This window comes from Macaca nemestrina, chromosome 7 (assembly GCF_043159975.1).
Source record: "Macaca nemestrina isolate mMacNem1 chromosome 7, mMacNem.hap1, whole genome shotgun sequence".
NCBI lineage: Eukaryota > Metazoa > Chordata > Mammalia > Primates > Cercopithecidae > Macaca > Macaca nemestrina.
Genome location: NC_092131.1, coordinates 93,622,925 through 93,628,924, shown reverse-complemented (window position 1 = coordinate 93,628,924; position 6,000 = coordinate 93,622,925).

Genomic DNA, 6,000 nt, shown 5'->3' with positions numbered 1-6,000 from the left:
ATCCCTTGTGTCCCTGTAGAACAAGGGGTTATTGTTCTCAAACAGTTTGCATGCTGACTGTGTTAGTAGTCATGAAAGTCTACACAGGTAACAAAATTATGCTGAACTAAATACACCTCCCCCCACCACACACAAGAGTGTATATAAAACTGGAGGAATGTTTTAGGTGGATGGTAACAATGTTGATTTTCTGGTTAAGATACTATACTGTAGTTACGCAAACATTTCCATTGTGGGAGGCTTGGTGAAGAGTACATGGAATCCCTCTGTATCATTTCTTACAACTGCATGTGAATCTGCAGTTGTCTCAAAATATAACATTAAAAATGCATAAAGAAATGAACAGTAGCTGAGCATATACCAGTATGTGCTTCATAAATAGACTGAAGATACCTGGAACTGTCACTTACTTGTTTTGCACCTGTGAGCTAAACTTACCCCCTCACAGCACATTAGCATGTTATGTTCCCTCTGCCTAAGAGCACTCTTCCCTGGGATCTTTTGCTTCCAGTTTAAAGTGGCTCCATGAGTCTCCCTCCCGCAGGAGCTTCTCCAGGTGTAGGGGGATGAAATGAAGGCTCATCTGGTGTTAAAATCTCAGCTCAGCCCGGCATAAGCCTGGACACAAAATGACACACTTCTGCAGTATATGCTTAATGTACAGTCATGATTTCAAAGCCCACCCCATTGGCTTGGATAGGAAAGGACTCTGGTCTTGGTTCCATTCTGTTTCTAAAAGCTACATCTCCAAAAACAGTTCAGTCGTGGGATTGAGCTTTGGTTATCTATCTTAAACTTCCTCCTCGGAAGCTCGGCCAGGTAACATTTCCCAGAGGGTGTCACTATCATTGGAAATGTTCTATCAATGTTATTTTCAAAAGGGCAGGGCGCCTGAATATTTATTGTTCTCTTCCAGAAGATTACTTGGTCCCTGTACACACTTGCTTATCCTCCCCAGTTGCCTTCAAGAGCATTGTTAAGACAACGACATACTCTGTCATTGAAACCACCTTTGGGAGTGGCAGCATGGTTTATCTCAGAAATAGAAGGCCTCAGATAACCAAGGTGTTTTTATTTTCTCAAAGTATCCAAAACATGGGAGTGCCCAGTACAGCTACCAGGCTCCTAGCTGAAGAACAAGTAGAAGTTCCAACACCAACTCAGATCTCCAACAGCTCTTTTAAACCTGAACAAAGAGAAACTTTGTGTTCCTCTCCAAGGTGACAAGCAGAAACACTGCCATTTACCCAGATGCAATTATTCTGTATTACCTTGGCCCCAGGCCCCTTGAACTATTTGCCCGAGCCAATCTAATAATAGGACCTTCCTGGGAAGACTACTTGCTTTGCTTGCTCCTAACCTCCTTCCAATTTTCCAAGGGTAGATACCTCCAGAAAGGTTCTAGGAATCTTCACAACATGAACTTTGGACCAATGTGTCCCCATTCTGAGAGAGGTACATATTTGTTCCTCTCCGTGTCTCTTGCTCTTTTCTCAGGAGCAATTTCTTTCTCAGGTGAGTAATACTGGGGGCATCCATTCCCTTCAGAGAAAACATACACACACACACACACAGAGAGAGAGAGAGAGAGAGAAAGAGAGAGAGAGAGAGAGAGAGAGGAGAGAATTTCCTAATGCCTAGAATAGAGAGCTAAGCCATGATGTTATTACATTTGCTGAATTAAGAGTTAATGTAATTCCCACAGGTGGATAAAAGCCACTAGGTAGAGAGGACATTAGGAGCAAAGTTCCAGACAAGGAGTGCTGCATGGGCCACAGGCATCTAATGTGTGCACAGAACTAAAAAGAGACAAATGTCCAAAACATAGCTTGGGGCAGAGATGGAAGACCTTCAATGCCAAGAGCAGGAGTTGGGGCTTTATTGGTAAAGCTTTCCTGGGAAGGATGCAGAAGAAATGTGTCAAATTGTGCAAAGCCCGTTGCTTTAATTGCTGTAGTGACACTCTCAGGGCTCAGCTGTTAGAACTGATATTCACCTTTTAATTAGTGGAGATAAATGCGCTTCAATCATGTCTGCTTTTCTCGATTCAGTTATACTTGAGCCTGTCGGAAGAGTGAAAGTGGCCTTGAGGAGAAACTTGGACCAAGGACAGAATGATAAATAGGGAAAACACACACTCTCAGTTTAGAAATATGATTTAACAAAAAATTCTGTCAAGCACACTGAAAACCAGGAGGTAAAGGGAGACTGTCAGTAAAAAGGATTCAAATGACAGTAGATCCTTTTCTAGAGCTGCCACCTGGGGATGGGGAGGAGCTGCCTTTGTTGGCAAATGAGAGCTTTGTCCATATGGGGCCCCAGCTCCTGGCGTCTCCCAGGCAGCTCATATAATGTTCTTATCTTTATTAATGGATCTTCATCAAATATCCGATTAAATGTAATTTTCCTTAAAATTTCTTAGAAAACCTCTCACATGAATAAGCTTACAAAATAGGGGTAGGGGAGCCCTACTTTGTCAGTTCATGTGTGCTAAAGGTGGGCTGGCAGTCCCAGGCCCCATGCTGATGTCTCAGAGGGGCTCAGTGTGGCCGAGACGGTAAATAAGATGACACAGGTGAGCAAACTTTGTCAGTGGAACCCTCTGTAGGAAAACAAGATTATAATAAAATCATATATTTGTTTATTCAGTCAAGAAATATGTTCAGTGCCTCTCATGTGGTGTGCACTGGGACCGGCAAACAGGACAAACCCTGTTCCTGCACAGGTGGAGCTTACAGCTTAGGAAGGGAGGGACCAGAGGTACACCCAAAGGAACAGTCACAGGTCAAAAGGGTAAGTGCTAAGGACAGGAAGCTGGTCCCAAAGGATCACATGGTGGCACCTGGGTCACGGGAGATTTTCCAAGGGAAGTAGCATATGACACTTGGAACTGAGATTACTCTGTTGAGCAGCATCATCCACAGACGGAAGGGTGAGTCCAAAGGCGTGAGGGGAGTAGGAGCTCAGAAAAAACTGTAGGAACTTTGAGGAGCCCAGCAAGCATGCCTGGGCATAGCAAGAAAGCGTGATGGAGGGTGACCAGGGCCAGATTAGGTGGGCACTGAAGAGTCACGGTTGGGAAATTTGGACATGGAAAAAGCTAATCCTGGTACTTTGGGAGGCCGAGGCAGGCAGATCATGAGATCAAGAGATTGAGACCATCCTGGCCAACATGGTGAAACCCTGTCTCTACTAAAAGTACAAAAATTAGCCAGGCATGGTGGTGCGCACCTGTAGTCCCAGCTACTCAGGAGACTGAGGCAGGAGAATTACTTGGACCCGGGAGGCAGAGGTTGCAGTGAGCCGAGATCGCACCACTGCACTCCAGCCTGGTGATAGAGTGAGAAACTCCGTCTCAATTTTTAAAAAAAAGAAAGAAAGAAAGAAAGAAAGAAAGAAAGAAAGAAAGAAAGAAAGAAAGAAAGAAAGAAAGAAAGAAAGAAAGAAAGAAAGAAAGAAAGAAAGAAAGAGAAAGAAAGAAAGAAAGAAAGAAAGAAAGAAAGAAAGAAAGAAAGAAAGAAAGAAAGAAAGAAAGAAAGAAAGAAAGAAAGAGAAACAAGTGCAAGAATACAAATAAAGTCTGTTAAATTTTATTCAACCTAAACTTTCTGGCAGGAGATCTTGTATATTATACTGATCTCCAGTCCTTGCTGTATACTGAATAAATTATCAAGAATTTATGTGTCTCTTTTGAGTTTGTATTTCTTCACTATTTTAGTCCTTAGAATTCACAAATGGATTTCCTATTGTCTAGGTAGGAGACTAAAATCCAATTCCATGAGTATCTGAATCTGTAGTAGGTCCCCAAAAGCACTGAACTGTGGTTTCTTGAAATTAACTCTTCTTTTAAGATGTAAAGTATGCACCCATAGGATTCTTAGTATTTGGCTTCTCTTTTAATTCCTTACATAGGATGTTTGCTTCACTTACAGTGTCTAAAATGTTATTTTATTAAATCATGTATTCATTTGTGAAAGTTGATCCCATTGCCAAAGCTGTATAGGATTAGATAGTGTACAACATAGCAAATTGAGTGTTTACACTAAAATTTCATAGTACATATTTATTTTTATTTTCAGGTTTTTAGTAAAATTATAGATTACCAGTATTATGTCACTTATATTTTTCCCCATTGGAACTCACTGGGAGTCCCTGAGATCATGGAACCATGGAACTTGACTGCCCTGAGACCTGAGAGGTGACATGGTAAGGGCTTTTACCTCAGGCATACAGGTTTGAACGTTGTCTTCACTGTGTGATGCTGGGCAAGATGCATACCCTCTCTGTGCCTCAATGCCTTCATGAAGATGACAGTGGTTGCTACTTCACGGGCTATTGTAAGAATTATGTGAGACCGTCATGCAACGTCTTTCAAACAAAGCCTGGCAGGGAGGTGGTTAATTACTATTGCCTTTATTATTAATGATTATTCCCTTGCTATTCTTATGAAGCATTGAGGAGAATATATGTCTCATAAGTGAATTTTCCAGTGATTAAGGCTTAATACTTTGAGCAATCACACATACCTATTTTTTGATATTTTCAGATGGAACTCTTGCTAACTGTGAGATCTGTCATTAACACATATTTACATATTGGAAGAATTGGAATTGCCTCTAGGAATCATTATACTGAATATTAAATTTAGCATTAGGGTGCAATAGGAGTGTCTTTAGGGAGACAACTTATCCCTATCCTAAGTGGCACCAAATAATTCTTTTTCTACAATTGTTACTTTTCAATAATGCTGTTGTTACTATTTTTTGATCTTCTATTTTGAGGAGCTCAGTTGGCAGTTCATGTGGCTGTGAGTTTACCTGCCTCTAGGAACTTCTCAAAACTTCTATTTTTATTGTTAAATTGTTGTGAATTAGAAAATCAGGAGATAAGCTTGCTGTTTATTAAAGGAATATTTAGTAAAGATTTCAAGGATACCCTTCGCAATGAGTAAAGTCTCTGTATTTTGTGCTATGTATTTCATATAGCTTTTATTCTCACTTTCCCCAAATTCCTATCAGTACAATTTCTCTTTTAAAGCCATTTTATACTGAGACAACACATTTAGCTTATAATAAGAGAAATGTGGCCTCCTCATCCACTCTTGAGTAAAGTCTGACACACCATGTACTCAGAAAAACAGTGAAAATGAAACAGCCAGCTGCTTAGCCCATTTGAACCTAATCCAGACTTATGGTGTGGAGACTTTTACAATGTTTAAGTTAAATTTGAGTTCCCACTTAGAACTGGAATAGCTATATCAGTATTATGACTTATTTAAGTATGTTTATAAAAAGAAAACAGTTTTGTCTGTTTAGTCAGAATTCCAATTGTAGTGATACATACACGAATGCAAGAAAAACACTTTAATTTTTTTTCCATTTGATTTTCTGTTGAAGTGTTTGGGCCGCATTTAATGATTCACATTGAATGACGGCTGTACGTGCCTTTCAGAGATCAGAGATATAATTAACATATATAACCATTCCTATCTCTAAGAAAAGATCTGTGTGTCACTAAAAGGCCAATTTTTATGGCCAGTTTATTGAGGCACAAGGAGGTCACAAGGCCAAGTGTCTGGAGTGTGGACGGTAACTCCAGGTTGTACTGTTTTGCTGTCCGTAAATGACCGGTTGTCTGATGCCATGTAGGTTTGCACCTTTCTTAATAACAACAGCAGGCGAAAAACGTGTTTTAGATGAGTTACTTGTTCCTAGGGTTGGTCTAATAACAATAACTGCCAAAGTAATAAATTGTCAAGTCAAGTTTTTAAAGGTTTGGCTTAGAGGTCACACTTTCATGTTAACTTCACTGATTAAAAGTGAGACTTCCCAAATATTGTTTCTGCTTTCAAAAACCGAAAAAAAATAAGTTTACAGAGAGACCACAAACACATCAGAAGAAAGCTGGACTTGTATGCTACCATGTCAGCTGCTAGAACTTTCTTGTAACAAAGAAAAATCAATTCAAATAAAAAGTGAGATAAATAAGCTCTAAGAAAGG